Source organism: Mustelus asterias, chromosome 7 (assembly GCF_964213995.1).
Source record: "Mustelus asterias chromosome 7, sMusAst1.hap1.1, whole genome shotgun sequence".
In the NCBI taxonomy this organism is placed as follows: domain Eukaryota; kingdom Metazoa; phylum Chordata; class Chondrichthyes; order Carcharhiniformes; family Triakidae; genus Mustelus; species Mustelus asterias.
This window is the reverse complement of record NC_135807.1, coordinates 31,222,325-31,242,459: the sequence shown is the minus strand read 5'-3', so window position 1 is coordinate 31,242,459 and position 20,135 is coordinate 31,222,325. Positions and strand designations below refer to the sequence as shown.

General features: G+C 44.1%; 1 protein-coding gene and 1 long non-coding RNA gene across 4 annotated transcripts in view; one reads left to right on the top strand and one right to left on the bottom strand.

The window, feature by feature from the left end:
• The window catches only part of LOC144495608 (protein NDRG1-like), a 73,661-nt gene extending 60,595 nt beyond the window's left edge, over positions 1–13,066 (bottom strand). The window contains exon 1 of one of the 2 annotated variants that reach the window (XM_078215805.1): positions 12,658–13,066. The gene's annotated coding sequence lies outside the window, so the exon portion shown is untranslated. The remainder of the gene's footprint in view (positions 1–12,657) is intronic. The other variant, XM_078215806.1, reaches the window with a different exon arrangement.
• LOC144495610 (uncharacterized) overlaps positions 12,059–20,135 on the top strand; it is a 44,050-nt gene continuing 35,973 nt past the window's right edge. For both annotated transcript variants that reach the window (XR_013498300.1, XR_013498299.1), the window contains exon 1: positions 12,059–12,405. This is a non-coding gene — a long non-coding RNA (uncharacterized LOC144495610). The remainder of the gene's footprint in view (positions 12,406–20,135) is intronic.

The following is a 20,135-nucleotide window of genomic DNA, read 5'->3' as shown; positions in this document are numbered from 1 at the left end:
AAACTGAAAATCTACGTATCTTTAGTTCTCACAAAGTAGTGTTTCACTTTACATTACTGGCTGCAGTTGCTTCAAAGTTGTGGAATATTCATACAAGCCAGAAACAAAAATATTGGTTTTGTCTTAATAAGGGAGAATAACCATTGCAAGATAATGCTTGCATTTCAGAATCATTTCAGCACTGAATATTAACAGAGGGTGGATTGTTGGTCAGGTACCATATTTGCACAATGCTGCAATCATTGTGGGCCAGCACAGCAAATGTCTTATTCAAACAAATTTATCAAAGTCAGTGTGCTAAATAAAGAATGTGATTAAATTTCAAATGAATGAACTCATAACAATGCATTTTATAAATTTAAATGCACCTGCAGCCTGTGCATTACTAGTTGCAAGTTAGAGTCCATAATGGATACTAATGCATTTAAGGCACTGTTTTTCCCTCAATTTGGGAAACATTATATGGAAAAGAATAAATTAAGAAGCCACTATGCAATAATATATTTTGACCAAAAAAATTTAAGAGGAAAAATAGGTTCGAGTAAAATTAAACTATGATGCTATACAATTTTGGATTTAGGGACAAAAAAGGTAGCGGATGGTAGGAGCCCTTGTTATAACATTAGCAAGAGAACTCTAGTCATACTAGTAGCAAAAAGGCAAGAGATTGAACACTAGCAAAGGGTTGCATATAAAACTACAGCACTTGAGTGTGTCCTGATGGAAGTATATTACTCATTACTGAAGAGAATTGTGCATTAATCAAGAATGTATGTCATTTTAGGTTGTTTACAAGTAGGCAGTAGGAAGGCTTAAAATGAAGGATGGTGCAATTGGGAACAAAAAACTATGAGGTGATAGATGAGAATTATAAGAACAGAAAGCAGCATTTTTTGCCTCCATTTCTTATGATAGTTGAATGATATTCAAGCTCAAAATGCCTTCCTTATCAATACATATTGAACAGGTAAGAAATGCAGAAACATTAGGGTAATAAATATGCTGCAATCAGCCCCTAATTCTTGGGATGGGAGGAAACAAATTTAGCCACCACCATTCCAGATAACATTCAGTAACATCTGGACATTCGATGGATCAGATCATCATTTTCCCCACCTATAAATACATTCATACTTACTTTCTGGGCTCAGACATGCAAATTGACATTTCAGTGATGTAATTAGGGAATCAATGGAACAAGTGTCTCAGTTGTCAGGAGATGGAAACTAAATGGGAGGGGCAGAGGAAAGAACAACTAGCTTGTGTATTGGTGACTGGTCTAGAAATGGGGTATTAAGTATATAATTTGTTAAAAGGTTTGCATTTATACTGTCCTTCTTGTGAAGTTAATATGGTACAGTGTCCTTGCAGATTGTAACTTCTGGCAGGATGTGGGAGAACACAAGAGATTTAATTGGGATTAATTTCAATTAATGCAGAAATGTTTTTCTCCAAAATGCATCTAGTCCAATAAGCCCAGAAAAAGAAACGTGCTAACCAACAAAAGTCATCAACCCAATGACTATTTAATGGTACGAAGAGGATATACTATGTTTCAAGTACTATACTTAATCACCATTTCGGCCTCTATTTAGATTGCTAACAACTGCATCTTGCTATGCAAACATAAAGAAACAGGATCTTGAATATTGTTGGAGACATGCTAACAACACTTCTGTCGTATGCTAATTAGGACAAAAAGAAACACAAGAATGCCAATTTATTCCAAAGGAGAAAAAAAATTTGAATTACCGAGAGATTTAGGCGCCAATAGTCCCTGCTGCTTTCATCACCTCAGCCAGACTTGAATTGCCAACTAAATAACACTTCTATTCTTCCATAATAGAGTTCCTGCGCTGGTCTTGACGTGTGAAAGATGAAAAACTTCTGCAATGTCTTTTTAGCAATGTTCAAGACATGACCTTGTGTGCACACATGCATGTTGAATAATGTAAACTTAACATTCAGGGTTGATAAAATTGTTGAGTAGCTTGGCCACTGAATTTTTTTGGCAACAATTACATTAATCTTGTATAAATTGGCAGAGAAACACATATAAACCAACAGAGATCAATCTTACATCAACATTGTGTGCACTGCCAGAGATAGGCCCTTCACTCAGTCTTTCCAGCTTTCTCAGCCTTGTACCAGCTTTTTCATTTACTAATAACTTCTGCAATTTACAAGTCACCCAACAATGACTTTCTCTTTTCTTCTTTGAATCTTCTCGTGTCTCTTATAAGTCTGTTCTCTTGAAATGTGCCCGATCTGTCCACTCCTAAATACATCAGGAAGTCTTTGCTTGTTCAATTGTTCCAACGGATTCTCTGTCCAACTTAATAATTTCCATTCTCTTCCAAGCCCACATCTGAAAGGCATTTTGCAAGTTGGTCTTCTCTTTCCAAGTCTCACATCCATAGAGAGGGGGGTGGAATTCAAATCAAGCTTTTTACGAGTCATTTCTTAAATCGTTTATTCAGCTTTTTGGTCATCAACCATCTCTTTCTACCAAATGCAGCATTTTCCATTGTTCCAATTTATTTGTTGCACCTTTCATCTGCAAATATTATACTTCCAATATAACAAAATTCTTTCATCTGTTCTTCATAGAATACCTAGTGCAGAAAGACATTTTGGCTCATCCATTCTGCACTGACTCTTCGAAAAAGAGCATCCTACCCCCACAACACTACACATTTACTGCAGATGATCCACTTTACCTACATATCTTTGGCATTAAGAGGCAATTTAGCAAAGCCAATCCCGCTGGCCTGCACATCTCTGGACTGTGGGAGGAACTGGAGCACCCGAAGGCCCATGCAGCGATGGGGCGAATGTGCAAATTCCATAGAGAGTCACCCAAGGCCGGGTCCTTGGTGCTGTGAGGTTACAGTGCTAGAACTGTTCCTAATTCGCTTTCTTGGTTATTGAGATATGCATCACTTTGGGCTTGGCAAAGTTAATCCCTGGTGTTACCAGTCTATTTACTAGTTCTTCTAATAGGAATTCGCTTTCTTGGTTATTGAGATATGCATCACTTTGGGCTTGGCAAAGTTAATCCCTGGTGTTACCAGTCTATTTACTAGTTCTTCTAATACTGTGTTCTGTTAAAAAAGTGCTTTTGGCATCTGCAAATCATTCACCACTCCCAGCCCCAAATCTTAAATGGCAATGTTCACCTGACTGCTTCCTGGGATAAAGGGGTGATGAAGGGGTAGCTGAGTTTCACGGAAAGTTGGACAAGTTAGACCTGTATCCATTGAGTTTAGAAGAATGAGGGGTGATCTCATTGAAACACAAGATCCTGAGGAGACCAAACAGGCAGGATGTTTCCCCTTGTGGGAGAGACTAGAGCTCAAGACACATTTTAAAGAGTTCTCCATTTAAAAATGAAGACGGTCATGAATCTTCATAACTTGTTCAGCAGTGGCAGCTATGTCATTGACAATTGTTAAAGTGGGAAAGATTGTCCCTTTAGTCGAAAACCTAAAGGCATAGGGGCTAGATAGAATAGATGCCACACTCAGATCAGTCATAATTTTATTGAATGGCAGAGCAGGCTTTAGGGACCAACCAGTGTACTCCAGCTCCCAATTTGTATGTTACCATGTAACGCCAGACCCCAGCAATGTGGTTAAATTGTAACTGTCCTGAAATGGCCTAGTGAACAAAACGGTCATATCGCAACATTCTCTCCACAAGGACTCTGAGGTGATCAGTTGACCAAATTCCACCTTCACATTAAGGATACCCCCACTTTGTGTGGTACTCCACTTGCTAAACGGAATAGATTTCAAACCGATCACAGAACTCAAACAAGGCATTCATGAGACCAGTGGCACAGTGGTTTGCACTGCTGCCTCAGCGCCAGGGACCCAGGTTCAATTCCAGCCTCAGGTCATTCACCCTTTGCCTGTGTGGGTTTCCTCCCACAGTCCAAAGGTGTGCAGGTTAGGTTGATTGGCCATGCTAAATTGACCCTAGTGTCAGGGTGATCAGCAGGGTAGATATGTGGGGTTGCAGGAGTGGGGTCTGGGTGGGATTGTGGTCAGTGTGGCCTCAATAGGCCGAGTGGCCTCCTTCTGCACTGTAGGGATTCTATGAGACACCGTGAGCATCAGATTTGTATACAACCATATTGTGTAACCTCATATCCAAACATATTCCCCAGTCTACCATTACCATAAATCTGCAGGAATGGATCAGACTTGCGTTCTGTAGACCTGCCACTTCCATGCTGTTGGACAATTAACTCACTGGAAGATTAGGTCCACAAATATCCCTTACCTCAATGGCAGGGGAGTCCAGCACAGTTTAAAGTATGAAGGATTGGATTTGCAACAACCTTCTGCCAAAAGTGGACAATCTTGGTGTCCTTCAGCAGAGTTGCGAGTCTTCAGCCAATTCGATTCACTCCACGTAACAAAAAAAAATGGCTGAAGGCACTGGTTACTGCAAGGTTATAGGTCCTGACAGTCATTTCACCAGTACTACAAAAAGCTTGTGCTCCATGTTCCCAGCCAAACTCTTCCACTACAACACACAAATCTACCCAGCAATGCTAAATATTGCTCTGGCAGGAGCAATTTTTTGACTTCCTTAGTAACTAGCTCCAACAATATTCAAGAAGCTTGACACTATCCAGAACAAAGCAAAGCAATCTGCTTGATTGGCAACCCTTCCACATTCATTGCCACAGTAGAAGCAATGTATACCATCTACAAGCTGCAATGTAGGAACTCACCAAGGCTCCTTACACAACACTTCTCAAACCCACAACCACCTTGAAGGGCAGCAGATACATGGGAACACCACCTCAAAGTCACTTGCTAACCCAACATGGAACTATTATCATTGTTCTTTCACTGTCACTTGGTTAAAACCCTGTAACCCCCTCCCCAATACCTCTGTGGGTGTACACGAGAAGGGGCGGCACGGTAGCAGAGTGGTTAGCACTGGTGCTTCACAGCTCCAGGGTCCCGGGTTCGATTCCCGGCTCGCTGTCTGTGTGGAGTTTGCACATTCTCCTCGTGTCTGCGTGGGTTTCCTCCTGGTGCTCCAGTTTCCTCCCACAGTCCAAAGATGTGTGGGTTAGGTTGATTGGCCAGGTTAAAAATTGCCCCATAGAATCCTAAAATGCGTAGGTTAGCGGGATTAGAGGGTAAATATGTGGGGGTAGGGCCTGGGTGGGATTATGGTCGGTGCAGACTCGATGGGCCGAATGGCCTCCTTCTGCACTGTAGGGTTTCTATGATTCTATGACTTCAGTGGCTCAAGAAGGCAGCTCACCACCATCTTCTCATGGGCAATTAGGAATGGACAATCAATGCCGAGCAAGCCAGCAAAGCCCACATCCTTGAATTAAGGTTTTTAAAAAGTTTCCAGCACTTTCCTGATGACTTACAGGCCTGTAATTCAGTTTTCTCTTCTTCCATTCTTGGAAAATTGATGTTGTGTTTGCTAACTTCCAATCTGCTGGGACAGTTCCAGAATCTGGGGAATTTTGGAAAATTGTCACTAGAATGTCCATTATCTCTGCAGCTATCAGGTCCTGAGGATGTTAGGTTTTAGTCAAGTTTCTTGAACACTTACTCGTTGCTGCTATTTAGTTAAATTTCCTCTTTTTACCACCTAGGTTACCCTCTATTCCTAGTATGAAACTTCTGTCTTCACAAAGACAGATACAAAATATCTGCCTAATGTCTCTGCTATTTCCTTATTCCCCACAATATAGTCTCTGCCATTGTCATTCCCTATTACATCTCCAGTCTCTGGGGACCAACATGTACTTCAGCTGAAGGTGCCAAAAATTACACATCTCCAAATAATATGGCCTTCTTAGATTTGTCAAATTTGGTACCATGCCAGCAGCACTGCTCCCAGCTGCTGGCATGCCCACCCCTCTGATTCACCTATGGCCAAATTAATCATGGGTTCCCTCCTCCCACATCTGACAATTTATCCATACATGAGAAGCCCATGGTGTGGCAAGAGTGCCAGGTGAGGCCTGGTGAGCCTTGCTGCTGGGCTGGGGAGTTGAATCCCAGTTAGTTAGTTAGTTTACATGGGTGGCACGGTAGCACAGTGGTTAGCACTGCTGCTTCACAGCTCCAGGGACCTGGGTTCAATTCCCGACTTGGGTCACTGTGTGTGGAGTTTGCACGTTCTCCTCGTGTCTGCGTGGGTTTCCTCCCACAGTCCAAATATGTGCGGGTTAGGTTGATTGGCCATGCTAAAAATTGCCCTTAGTGTCCTGGGATGCGTAGGTTAGAGGGATTAGTGGGTAAATATGTAGAGATATGGGGGTAGGGCCTGGGTGGGATTGTGGTCGGTGCAGACTCGATGGGCCGAATGGCCTCTTTCTGCACTGTAGGGTTTCTATGATTTCTTCTATGATAGTTTAACATCCATTATTGGCAAGACGCTGGAGTCAATAATCAAAGAGTAAACAACTAAGCATTTAGGAAAGCTGAATATCATCAAACCGAGTCAACGTGATTTTACGAAAGGCAAATCTTGCTTGACAAATTTGCTCAAATTCTTCGAGGACATAAGGAGAACAAGAGTGTATTTAGATTTCCAAAAAGGCATTTGACAAGGTGCCGCATAAGAGACAGATGCATGAAGATTGCCCATGGAATAGGATGTATGTTAGCATGGATTGAAAACTGGCTGTCACATTGTTTTCTGAGAGTTGGAATAAATGGGTCCTTTTCAGAATGAAAAGATACACGAGTGGAGTACGCAGCGATCAGTTCTTAGACTACAATTGTTCACTATTTACATTAATGACCTGGAGGAAGGAACAAAATGCAAGGCTTCCAAAGTAGAAGGGCATGCTGCAATGAGGATATTGTGATTCTTCAACAAGATGTAAATAGATTTGGGTGAGTTTTTTGAAGGGGTAACCAAGAAGGTAGATGAGGGCAGTGCAGTTGATGTTGTCTACATGGACTTTAGCAAGGCCTTTGACAAGGTACCACGTGGTAGGGTTGTTGCACAAGGTTAAATCTCAAGGGATCCAGGGCGAGGTATCTAAATAGATACAAAATTGGCTTCTTGACAGAAGCCAGAGGGTGGCTGTAGAGGGTTGCTTTTCAAACTGGAGGCCTGTGACCAGCAGTGTGCCTCAGGGATCAGTGCTGGATCCACTGTTATTTGTCATTTATATTAATGATTTGGATGAGAATATAGGAGGCATGGTTAATAAGTTTGCAGATGACACCAAGATTGGTGACATAGTGGACAGTGAAGGTTATCTCGGATTGCAACAGGATCTTGATCAATTGGGCCAGTGGGCTGACGAATGGCAGATGGAGTTTAATTTAGATAAATGCGAGGTGATGCATTTTGGTAGATTGAACCAGGGCAGGATTTAATTAATGGTAGGGCATGGGGAAAGTTACAGAACAAAGAGATCTAGGGGTACATGTTCATAGCTCCTTGAACAGAGTGGTGAAGAAGGTATTTGGCATGCTTGGTTTCATTGGTCAGAACATTGAATACAGGCGTTGGGACATCTTTTGAAGTTGTACAAGACATTGGTAAGGCCACACTTGGAATACTGTGTGTAGTTCTGGTCACCCTATTATAGAAAAGATATTAAACTAGAAAGAGTGCAGAAAAGATTTACTAGGAGGCTACCAGGACTTGATGGTTTGAGTTATAAGGAGAGGCTGGATAGACTGGGAATTTTTTTTCTGCAGCGTAGAAGGCCGAGGGGTGATCTTATAGCTTGATAGTTTTAATATATTTTCCCAAAGGTAGGGGAGTCTAAAACTAGAGGGCATAGGTTTAAGGTGAGAGGGGAGAGATACAGAAGTGTCCAGAGGGGCAATGTTTTCCTCACACAGGATGGTGAATGTCTGGAACAAACTGCCAGAGGTAGTAGTAGAGGCGGGTACAATTTTGCCTTTTAAAAAGCATTTAGACAGTTACATGGGTGGAGGGATATGGGCCAAATGCGGGCAATTGGGATTAGCTTAGCGGTTTTTAAAAAAAGGGCAGCATGGACAAGTTGGGCCGAAGGGCCCGTTTCCATGACTCTGAGAGGGCAAAAACCAGTTTAATGTGGGGAAGTGAGGTCATGCACTTCGGTAATCAAAATTGGAGAGACTGCAGGCGAGTGAAGTATAGAAGGATGTAGGAGTTCTAGTGCATGAATCATCAAAGATAGCCGGCAGGTACAAGTAGTTGAGAAGGCAAACAGCAATTTGGACTTTACTGCAAATGGGTTGGAGTTTAAAAATGAGGTGTTGTTGCAGTTGCACAGGGTGAGGCCTTTTGGTCCCTTTACCTGAAAAAGGATATAGTGGCATTGGAGGCAGTCCAAAGGCTAATTCCTGGGATAAGTATTGTCCTTCTGCACAATAGGGATTCCATGGTGGGAGCTTGACAGAGTAGATGGTGAAATTTTTTCACTAGAGGGAGAGTCTCAAACAACGGGACACAGCTATAAGGATAAGGGACCTGTCATTAAAACTGAAGTGCATAGAAATTTATTCTTGCAGAGGATAGTAAATCTCTGCAATTTTCTTCCCCGGTTAGAAGTTTTAAAGTGGCGATGGATCAATATTTGATTGATCGAGAAAGAGGGCTATGGGGAAATGGCACAGAAAAGGAATGGAGGGCCAGCAATGATCATATTGAATGGCGGGCAGGTTTAAAGGGTCTGGTGGCCTACTCCTGCTTTCATTCTTTTATGTGTTCCTTGTCCACAGGAGGACACCTTCCCCAGCCAAGGTTCAAACCTCCCCTCACCCATGTTTCCCCCCCCCGCCCCTTGCCAGTTTATATCCCTCCCCCCCCACCCACCACTTGCCAGCTTATATCCCTCCCCCCCCACACTGAGCCTGGCCTCTGCTGGACGAGACCAAATCTGTATGTCTACCTTTACCTTGCTGCAGTCACCATTCACCTGGTGACATTACTGTGACAACATTGCTGCCAGTCTCCAGGAATAGCCAATAGACGGAACCTCCGCTCCTCAGGAAGATAGAGGTTTCACCTCAAGCCAATTAAGGGCCAGCCATTTAATGGCTGCGGAATAAGCTGACCAGAGTTGGGCTTGCTCCTACTTTCATACAAGGGGTTGGAAACACTGTGCACCCCCGCCCCAAAGTAACATTGTCAGTTTTCTTGTCTCTTTCTCCCCCCCCCCCCCCTTCCAAAATCTAATGGAGTAACATTTGCAATTCTCCAATCAGAAGCACAATGCCCAAATCTAAACATCATTAAAAAATGAGTGGCACACATATTATAGACTCCTATACTTCCTAATTCTTGTGTATGGCCAATCTACTATCCTGAACTCTTACTATGAAGTAACCATGTCCTTGAATGTATGATTTAGGAAACTGTCAACGTATCACTAATCTTTACTTCACTGTCTGTAAATTAGTTTCGTTTTTAACTTCCTAGTTTGCAGTCTGAAAATCCTCCAATCTGGGCTGGCTGTTGATCGAAGGATTTACATTGGTGACTGAATGAATGGCAAGAAAAAAAAAAGGAAAATCCACACCAGAGATCACAAGATCAGAGGTCAATTTCCTTCAGACTGGCCATGAGCATCAACACTACCATTGACTAACTGCGTATGTTAAAGTTTGTACTTAGTGGCAGCACTCTCCCCCTGCACTGGGAAGGTTGTGGGTTCACACCACACGAGAATATAACGCTACTCAGTAGATATGGGCCCCGTCGAGAGGTGCTGCCATTCAAGTAAGATGAATATGTCCATTTTGTCATGCCATTTTTCACATCTGCCCAAGAGCACTACCTTGACAACCGGTATCCCTGAATACCAAATGAAATAAACAAAATATAGCAGGATGAAGAAAAGCTCTGGCAGCATCTGTAGGGAGAGAAAAATAAAGTGATCATTCCCTTCTTGCTGGATGTAACAGCTTATCATGTTAAAATTAACTGACAAGCAGAAGAGGCTAGCCCATTGCACTTGGGGTGGACTGCTGACGCCCACGGTGGTGGTTTGCCCAAGCTACAGGAGGATTAAAGGGTCAGGGTAGCCAGAGGTTAAACTGAGGTTTTACTTGATACAATTTTTCAAAGCTATCTTGGACTTTTGGCTGAAATGAGGCATCAGATGATACCTAGGAGGGGGTGCAAAGCCTCATCCCGTCAGCTTGAATCTTGTTTGACCGAGCTCAAGATGGGATGCAAGATCTTGTCAGCTTAGATCTGGTTTGTCCCTCATGTGGGGACCATGATTGGAATTGGCTAAAGTACCAATATATTTTTAAAAACCTGGCGTTTCCTATAACCGTACTATGATGGACATAAATCAAATCCTCGATTTCAAATCACGAGGTAGTAATGTGATGATTTCAGTGATCCTCGACGACGCCCAGTGTGGTTTTTTTTTGTTTTGGTGGGGTTAATAGTTACCCGCAATTTGAAGGTCCAATACAAGATGGCAGCCTCTCCCGACAAGCCGTCTTGCCGTTAGCTCGAGCGACTGCTTTTGAAATCACGGCCGCGCAGCCAGAGGCGGCAAGTGCGTTAATCCGCCCTTTATTACGCTGCCCCTCCCCACCAGAGTGCGGCAGTGGGCGGGGCCTGTGATTGACAGCTGGACCACCCGCTTTCAACACCGGGTAATGGGCGGGACCCATCTGCGATTGACAGTTGATCCTCTCACCCGCTTTTTGGGCACCCCCCCCCCATCGGCGGCGGTTAAAACGGTTAGAGCCAGGATTCGGGTCAAAGGTCGCTTGGACTGGTTGAGTCAAAACGTCAGCCACCCGAGTCGGTTAAAAACACATGTCTCGAGACTCCGAGTTCAAATCTCAGCGGTGCCTCAGTCCATTTAGCCAACGCATGGGCTTAAATTTTTTAAAAAACGACCAAATATATAGAGTTCTCAAAACAGTCTAAAACAAATTCACGGCACGCTTCAATTTAATAATAAAAAAATTTAAGATGCCCCCCCCCCCCCCCCAAAATCCGAGTCGTTATGAAAACTTCCTCCGGTTGAAGTCGGCCTTGGGGCTCCCGAGTGCCCGGTGGCGCCGCCTGGAGTGTGGGAGCGTCGGAGGGAGTCGCTATAAAGTCCACAAGCTGACCGGTAAACTTCAGAGCGTTAGAGTTCAAGAGTGAAAAGGAGAATGACAAACACCATCAGGTTATTGGGGGGCGTGAATGTTGGAAATATGAACTCGCCAGCAAGCGGAGGTGTGGTTAGCGCAGCCTTGGGGTCGTCGTATCCCACCGCTACTTTTCAAAATGGGATCCTGCTAATGGGAAAGGACTCTCACTAGTCAAGGCTCCCAATTGCGAGGCAAGTTCCGCATGCCACACCCCCCCCCCCCCCCCAACAACAAAGTGATTAGGTGGAGATTCATAGTTGCTCCCAGATACCGTTAACTAAACCTTCTGAGGTCCTAAGAGCAGGATAATCATCAGCCCAAGAAAATCTACTCATTCCCACTTGTCCATTTTTGATCACCAGCTGGCTGAGAGGGGAAGAGAAGAAAGCAAAGACCTGGAATTCAACGCTAAACGTTTCACATTTAAAATAAATATAAAATTACACTATTTTCTCATTTCAGCTGTCCAGCATTGGCCATCTCTTATTCGCACAAGTCCTACAGCTCTACAGCACAGCCTTTCGGCCCATCGTGTCTGCAACCGGCCACCAAGCACCTATCTCATTTGATTCATTTTAATTGCATGCAATGATTACAGCAACATAATACTCAAGGCCCGCCCTCAAGATTGCTTTCAACTAATAATGCTAACCACACCTCAGCAAGGTAGCTTGTGGGTGGATGCAAGTGCACGTTGTGAGCAACCCAATGGGGAAGGAATGAAGGGTTCAAGTAACAAATGAAGCCCTCGCAGTCAAGCTCGTGGTTTAGAACTCTAGCCAAACTGTAAAAGATCGACATGCAGTGTATTCCCAGTCACTTACTTTTTTTTGGGGGGGGGGGGGGGGGTACCAATTGTTTGGCCACTTATGCTTAAAAGTATTGGGTTCTTTGAACTGTTGTTTACATCTAGATAACACCTCAGATCAATGTTTTACGGGGAATAAATTGCTGAGTGGCACCTGTACAGCCGACGTGCCCCCGGAACTCTTAAGGACGTCGATTTTGTTTACACAACATAGTAGTTAATTGTTTCTTTTGTGCGAACGCGTCGTTAGAGTAAAGCCATTAGGTCTATGTAGTATTCACGAACAGGTATCATTGTTGCATACTGCGTGACTGGGATGGGTGGAGGGGAAAGAGATCAATGACCAGAAGTTGAGAATATTGTATAAACACAGGAAGATGAGACGACAGGATATCTAAATGTAGTACAGTAAATATGGCTATATCCATCAAGAACGCCGTGAAGAGAATCCAATCGTACGAAGACGAGGATGTCAGCTGAAGAGACTTCCATGTGGGTTGTAACTCCAAAATACTTGAGCAAAGAGTTGAACAGTTATTTATATTTCATTCCCAATCTCATTTACAGTTTCTAAAATGTTACACGATGCTGATGAGACTAAATCTCTCATCTGCCGAATTCGTCAGAAGTTATAACTCAAGTTTGTTGTTACACAATCGACGCTTGATTTCTATTTCAAAACTCCAAAGTAAATCAAAGTTAATATGTTTAAAGTAACTGTTAAATCATAAAGGCAAAACTTACCTCGAACTAAATAACGATCTCGCACTTAGTTAAGCTCGTAGGGCAATCAGCCCGTTTGTTTTTAAAATCTTTATCGTTTAAAGTTCAGCGAGTTTCTTGGCGTATATTTTTCACTGCTGGCTGGTACTGTTTTGATATGAGCGGATGTAGGAGGTTTTTATAAAGCGTCCAGATTCAGCCCTGCCCACTTTTTTCATTTTAGACACGTGTCTTTCATTAGAAAGAAAAACACTTTACATTTAAAGCGATTACTTTGCAAGCAAAAATCAATTACTTTATTTACAAATTAAGCGTTTTGAAAAAATAGAAAAACAACAAATCAATTAAAAAATGCACGTTTGAACTATTTTTTAAAATCTGAGCTCTCATTGCAATATGGCGTATATGCTTTCGAGCACAATCACGTACTGTGGTAATTAACTGTCAGGAGGCAAAATGCAAAATACATTTTCATAGTCAAAACTTGTAGGCAGTTGCTTTCTGTACTTCTCACAGCTACGTGATTACGTGCACTACAACAGACCATTAGACCACGCAGACAGAATGATGCAATTTAGAAAGATAAGGCATAAATCCTTGGATGATTATCCAAAGAAGCTATCGTGTTTGTATTTATCTAGCATACAAGAAAGCCTTTAGCACACAATGAGAGATGTAGGCATTTTGGAAATATTGAGTTTTTGAATTTAAGTACTGTTACAATGCCCAAATTCCCTCATTTAGGATGTGCGTAGTTGACGGCAAGGATGTCTCATAACCCTTTAAAATACTTTATCACCGTCGAAACGTAGTTGACATAAAATTACAATACAGAATCAAGCCATTCAGCTCACATGCTCTATACTGGTGTTTTATACTCCTCCAGTGCCTCCTCCCACTATAATTACCCCCTCCTACCTGTTTCCCCTGCTTCCTAGTGGATGTATTGAGCCTCCCCTTAAATTAATCTATGCTACTTGCTTCAACCAGCCCACATTCTCAAAAATCTATGTGAAGAAATTCCTCCTAAATTCTCTATATTATCAATGACTGACTATATCTGCTCCATGTTCTGGCTTGTTCACAAGTGGACATATTCACCCTATCAATTTCATCATTTTAAAGAACTCTAATTAAAGTTTCTTCCTAATTTCATTATTCAGATAAAAGCACCCCAGCCTGTAAACTGCCCTGATAATCACTTAGTGTTCCATTTGGACTGGTGTTTGCATGCATGCATCAGAAATAAAGCCTTTTTGATGCAATCACACCATTCAAGTCATGACTTGTAGCTGAGGGAAATTAAACTTTTAAAAAGTTAGTTAAAATAATAGCAGAGTGTAAAATGTCTCACTGGTAAGGACATTGGGGTCAATGTTCTTGTCCATTATGCCTGTTCCCATAGCAACAATGGAAAGAAAAGGAGAATGGAGCCCAAGGACCAGTGATAGCAGGTCTCAGAGAGCCATTATCACACAGAAGAAGACTATTTGGCCCATCGAGTCCCACCACTTGAAAGTGACGTCACAGGTGGAGAAGGTGGTGAAGAAGGCATATGGCATGCTTGCCTTTATAGGACGGGGCATAGAGTATAAAAGTTGGGGTCTGATGTTGCAGATGTATAGAACGTTGGTTCGGCCGCATTTGGAATACCGCGTCCAGTTCTGGTCGCCACACTACCAGAAGGACGTGGAGGCTTTGGAGAGAGTACAGAGGAGGTTTACCAGGATGTTACCTGGTATGGAGGGGCTTAGTTATGAGGAGAGATTGGGTAAACTGGGGTTGTTCTCCCTGGAAAGACGGAGGATGAGGGGAGACTTAATAGAGGTGTATAAAATTATGAAAGGCATAGATAGGGTGAACGGTGGGAAGCTTTTCCCCAGGTCGGTGGTGACGTTCACGAGGGGTCATAGGTTCAAGGTGAAGGGGGGGAGGTTTAACACAGATATCAGAAGGACATATTTTACACAGAGGGGGGTGGGGGCCTGGAATGCGCTGCCAGGCAAGGGGTGGAGGCGGACACACTGGGAACATTTAAGACTTATCTAGACAGCCATATGAACGGAGTGGGAATGGAGGGATACAAAAGAATGGTCTAGTTTGGACCAGGGAGCGGCGCGGGCTTGGAGGGCCGAAGGGCCTGTTCCTGTGCTGTATTGTTCTTTGTTCACTTACACTCCATGAACGATGCTCTTTGGTCTGCCTGAAACCTGATGGTCCTCCAGTGCAAGATGTCTGTGACTGAGTGTTTCAGATTGGCACATTCAAAAATTGCACTGGCAGATGTGACTTTTACCCCCACAAGGCATTCATACCAGATTGGATGAAAGGTCATGAATCTGAAATGTTAATTATTTTTTGGGAGGGACTTTCTAGCCTCCCCATGGCATGTTTCTCACAGCGGGAGGCAACGCATTGTTCAGTGGCAGGATTTTCTGGTCCTGTTGCTGTCAATGAGAGTACCCATTGATTGCACACCATGACACCGGGGAACCCACAGCGGGGGCACACTGTCAGCAGGACCAGAGATCACCGGCATAAACAGTCAGAAAATTCCAACTTTCTCTCCTTAGATACTGCCTGACCTGCTGAGCATTTCAGTATTTGATGTTTTGATTCCCGAACTAAGAGTACATAAAGGCAAATTAGGAAGACGGATTGTATAAACTAAATAAACTTATATTCTTTGGGAAGATTACAGGATGATTTGACTGTCTGTGTGGAGTTTGCACATTCTCCCTGTGTCTGCGTGGGTTTCCTCCGGGTGCTCCGGTTTCCTCCCACAGTCCAAAGATGTGCGGGTTAGGTTGACTGGCCATGCTAAATTGACCCTCAGTGTCCCGAGATGTGTAGCTTAGAGGGATTAGCGGATAAAGATGTAGGGATATGGTGATAGGGCCTGGGTGGGATTGTGGTTGGTGCAGACTCGATGGGCCGAATAGCCTCTTTCTGCACTGTAGGGTTTCTATAATTCTATGATTGTTATTTGAAGGGTTTGAAAAGATATGCTTTCTGATTCCACTCTTGAATGGACTGCTTCTACTTTTAAGATTATGAGGACAGATCTCCAGTTGTAGCAGGAGAAGTGGATAAGGTGGTCAAGAAGGTATATAGAATACTTTCCTTAATTGGCTAAGGCCTAGAGTATAATAGCAGGGAGGTTACACTAGAACTATATAAAATACCAATTAGACCATAACTGGATTACTGCATACAGTGCTAGTCACCACAGTATAAGTGTTGCAACATTGACTCTGGGACCTGATGACGTCAATTCAAAAATGGCCAAGGAAACCTCTGACCTGCTTTTGTAGTCATATTTATATGGCTAATCCAGTTCAGTTTCTGGTCAATGCTAACACCCCAGCATGTTGATAGTGGGCTTTCAGCAATGGTAATGCCATTGAATATCAAGGGACAATGGTTAGATTCTTTCACGTTAGAGGTGCTCATTGTCTGGCACATGGCGAGAATGTTATTTGCCGCTTGTCAGCCCAAACCTGGATATTGACCAGCATTTGGTCATGGACTACTTCAGTATCTGTGGAGTCACGGATGGTGCTGAACATTGTGCATTCATCAGTGGACATCCCCACTTCAGCTCTTATGATGGAGGAAAGGTCATTGGTGAAGCAGCTGAAGATGGTTGGGCCTAGGATACTACCCTGAGGAACCCCTGCAGTAATGCTTTGGAACTGAGATGATTGACCTCCAACAACTGCAACCATCTTCCTTTTTGCATGGTATGACTCCAACCAACAGAGATGTTTCCCCCTAATTCCCATTGTCTCCAGTTTTGCTTGGGCTCCCTGATGCCACACCCAGTCATGGATGTCAAGTGCAGTTGCTCTCACCTCATCTCTGGAGTTCAACTCTTTTGTCCATGTTGGAACAAAGGCTCTAATGAGGTAAGGAACTGAGTGACCCTGGTGGAACCCAAACTCGATGTTAGTGAGTAGGTTATTGCTAAGCAAGTGCCCCTTGATAGCACCATTGATGATCCCTTCCATCAATTTACTGATGATCAAGAGTAGACTGATGGGGTGGTAATTGGCTGTATTAGATTTGTGCTGTTTTTGTGGGCAGAACATACCTGGGTAATTTTCCACATTGCTGGTTAACTGCCAGTGTTGTAGCTGTACTGGAACTGCTAGTTTAGGGGTGCGGCAGTTCTGGAGCACAACTCTTCATTATTATTGCCAGAATATTGTCAGGGCCCATAACCTTTGCAGTATCCAGTGCCTTCAACTGTTTCTTAATTTTACATGTAATGAATCAAATTGGCCGAAGACTGGCACCTCCAGAGGTGCCAGTCCAGAGAGGTGTGGCTTTTGCTACCAAATAAACCTGTTGGACTTTAACCTGGTGTTGTTAAACTTCTTACTGTGTTTACCCCAGTCCAACTCCGGCATCTCCACATCATGACCTCCAGAGGAGACCAAGATGGATCATCTATTCAAAATTCTGCTGCAAATTGTTGCAAATGCTTCACCCTTATCCTTTGCACTAATATACTGGGATCCCCCATCCTTGAAAATGGAGATATTTGTGGAACTTCCTCCTCCTGTGAGTTGTTTAATTGTCCACCACCATTCACGGCTGGATGTGGCAGGACAGCAGAGCTTAGATCTGATCCATTCGTGTGGGATTGCTTAGCTCTGTCTATTTCTTGCTGCTTATGCTGTTTAGCATACAAGTAGTCCTGTGTTGTAGTTTCACCATCCTGACACTTCATTTCTAGGTATGACTGGGACTGTGCCTGGCATACCCTCCTGCACTCTTCATTGAACCTGGGTCAATCTGCTTGCTTGGTGACAATGATAGAGTGGAGGATATGCTGGGCCATGAGGTTACAGATTGGTTAGATACAATTATGCTGCTGCTGATGGCCCATACTGCCTCATGGTTGCCCAGTATTGAGCTGCTAGATCTATTTGAATCGATCCGATTTAGCATGGTGGTAGTGCCACACAACACTAGGGCAGCATGGTAGCACAGTGGTTAGCAATGCTGCCTCACAGCGCCAGGGACCCAGGTTCGATTCCCGGCTTGGGTCACTGTTTGTGCGGAGTTTGCACGTTCTCCCCGTGTCTGCGTGGGTTTCTTCCGGGTGCTCCGGTTTCCTCCCACAGTCCAAAGATGTGTGGGTTAGGTTGATTGGCCATGCTAAATTGTCCCTAATGTCAGGGGATTAGCAGAGTAAATATGTGGAGTTGTGGGAATAGGGCCTGGGTGGAATTGTGGTCGGTGCAGACTCGATGGGCCGACTGGCCTCCTTCTGCACTGTAGGGATTCTATGAACACAATGGCCAGTATCCTCAATGTGAAGTCGAGACTTCATCTCCAAGAGGACTATGCAGGACACTCCTAATAATGCTGTCAGGGGCAGATGCATCTGCGACAGGCAGATTGATGAGGATGAGGTCAAGTACGTTTTTCCCTGTTGTTGGTTGCCTCACCATCTGCCTCTGATGCAGTTTAGTCCCTTAGGACTCAGCCAGCTCCATCAGTGGTAGTGCTACTAAGCAAAATGGACCCCCACCTAGAGCATATTCTGCACCTTTGCCACCCTCAGTACTTCCTCCAAGTGGTGTTCAACATGATAATCGGCAAGCAATTTCCTTGCCCATGTTTGACCTGATGCTATGAAACTTCATGTGGTCCTGAACCAATGTTGAGGACTCCCAGGGCAATTCCCTCCTGACTGTATATCACTGTGCTACCTCCTCTGCCTGATCTTGCCTGCTGGTGGTGTCTGGGATATTATCTGTAAGGTATGACAATGTCAGCCTGTTGTTTGACCAGTCTGTGGGACAGCTTTCTGAAATTGGCACAAGCCTCCATACTTTAGTAAGAAGGACTTTGTAAGGTCTGAATTTGCCATTATCGGTTCTGGTGCATAAGTGGATGCCAGGTGGTCCATCCGGTTTCATTCCTTATTAACGTACCATGGTGGGATTTGAAACTGGATGTCCAGATCAATACTCTGGGTCTCTGGATTACTAGTCCAGTGACAATACCCTTGTGCCACGGCCCCTCCCTAATATCCAATCCTAGATGCTGGGGGAGCCCAGCCCATTAGTACAAAAGACAATGCTCAACCATTTGCAACCATCTTCAGACAGAGGACCAAGTGAATGGTCCATCTCAGCCGTCTCTTGAGAATACCAACATCACAGATGCTAGTCTTCAAATAATTTAATTCATTTCACATGATATCAAGAAATCAGGGCTATGGGCCCTGCACATACATTCCAGTAGTACTGAAGACTGCTGTTCCATACCTGACAGTGCTGTGCAGTATAGCTGGAACACAGGCTTCTTTCTACCTGCCAATGTGGGAAATTGTATTTCCTGCTCACAAACAAATTCAGTCCAACCAATTGATATACTCTCGAACACAGCAAAAAGTTGGAAGGTGCCATTGACAGTGCTAGTAAGTGACATTTTAAACAGCATTAACCTATTCCATGGCAGGGACATTCAGCTCCTAACCTCATTATAGCCTTTTCCAAACATGGACAACAGAGCTAAATTCAAGAGTTAGTCAGAGAGTGACTGCCCATGACATCAAGGCAGCATTTGACCAAATATGGCATCACGCAACCATGGTAAAACTGAAGTTAATGAGTATTGCAGCAAAACTCACAACTGTTTGGAGTCTTTGTTTGAGAAATGCTCCTGCAAAGAAATTTAAGTTTTTTTTTACACATTAAAGGTGCTACTTAATATAAATCCAAATTAGTTGCAATTGCCTCTGAGTGGCTACTCTTCACATGTTGAGAATGTCTTTAAGTGTTTTTATATGTAGGGTGGGTACAGTTGAGGCCTATAATCTTGGGGTGGAATTCACCCAAAAAATGACTAATGTCATAACGATGAGAAAACAGAAGCAATCCACACCGGACTCGCAGGCGAGCTCCACACTGCAACCATCCCACACTCAGTCACTTTTTTGGAAAGGTGCGGTGCGTGCTGGTTCTGAGGGGGGAGGGGGGGGGTAGAGCCTTAACACGCCGGTGAGTCCGACTTTGGAGCACTCAGCACCGTATCGCAAGGGCATCTTGATCGCACAGTGCACTGGGCAACTCCTTCCTCTCCCACAGATGGTGAGAACCCCACCCCCACAAAAGCGGCATGTTCCCCACCTCCTCCCCGAAACGGGCCGCTGGCATCGCAGCCCTCCCAATGGGTACCCTGCCTGACCGCTGACATGCACCCCTCTCATCAGGACCCCCGACATGATCCACCCTACATGCCCCCCCGTCATAGCCCCACACAGGCCCCATCCCCTGGGCACTGCTCCTGGCACACTGGCAGTGCACAATTGGCACTGCAAGGGTGCCTGATGGCCAATGCTGGGAGCCCCTGAGCCCTTCGGCATGGCCATCGCACCAGGACTCCGCTAGTGGAGACCAACAGTGATTTCACACCAGTGTAACCTCCCACTGGAGAGGTGGGAGCATTCCGGGAGGGGGGGGGGGGGGGAAATGATCACA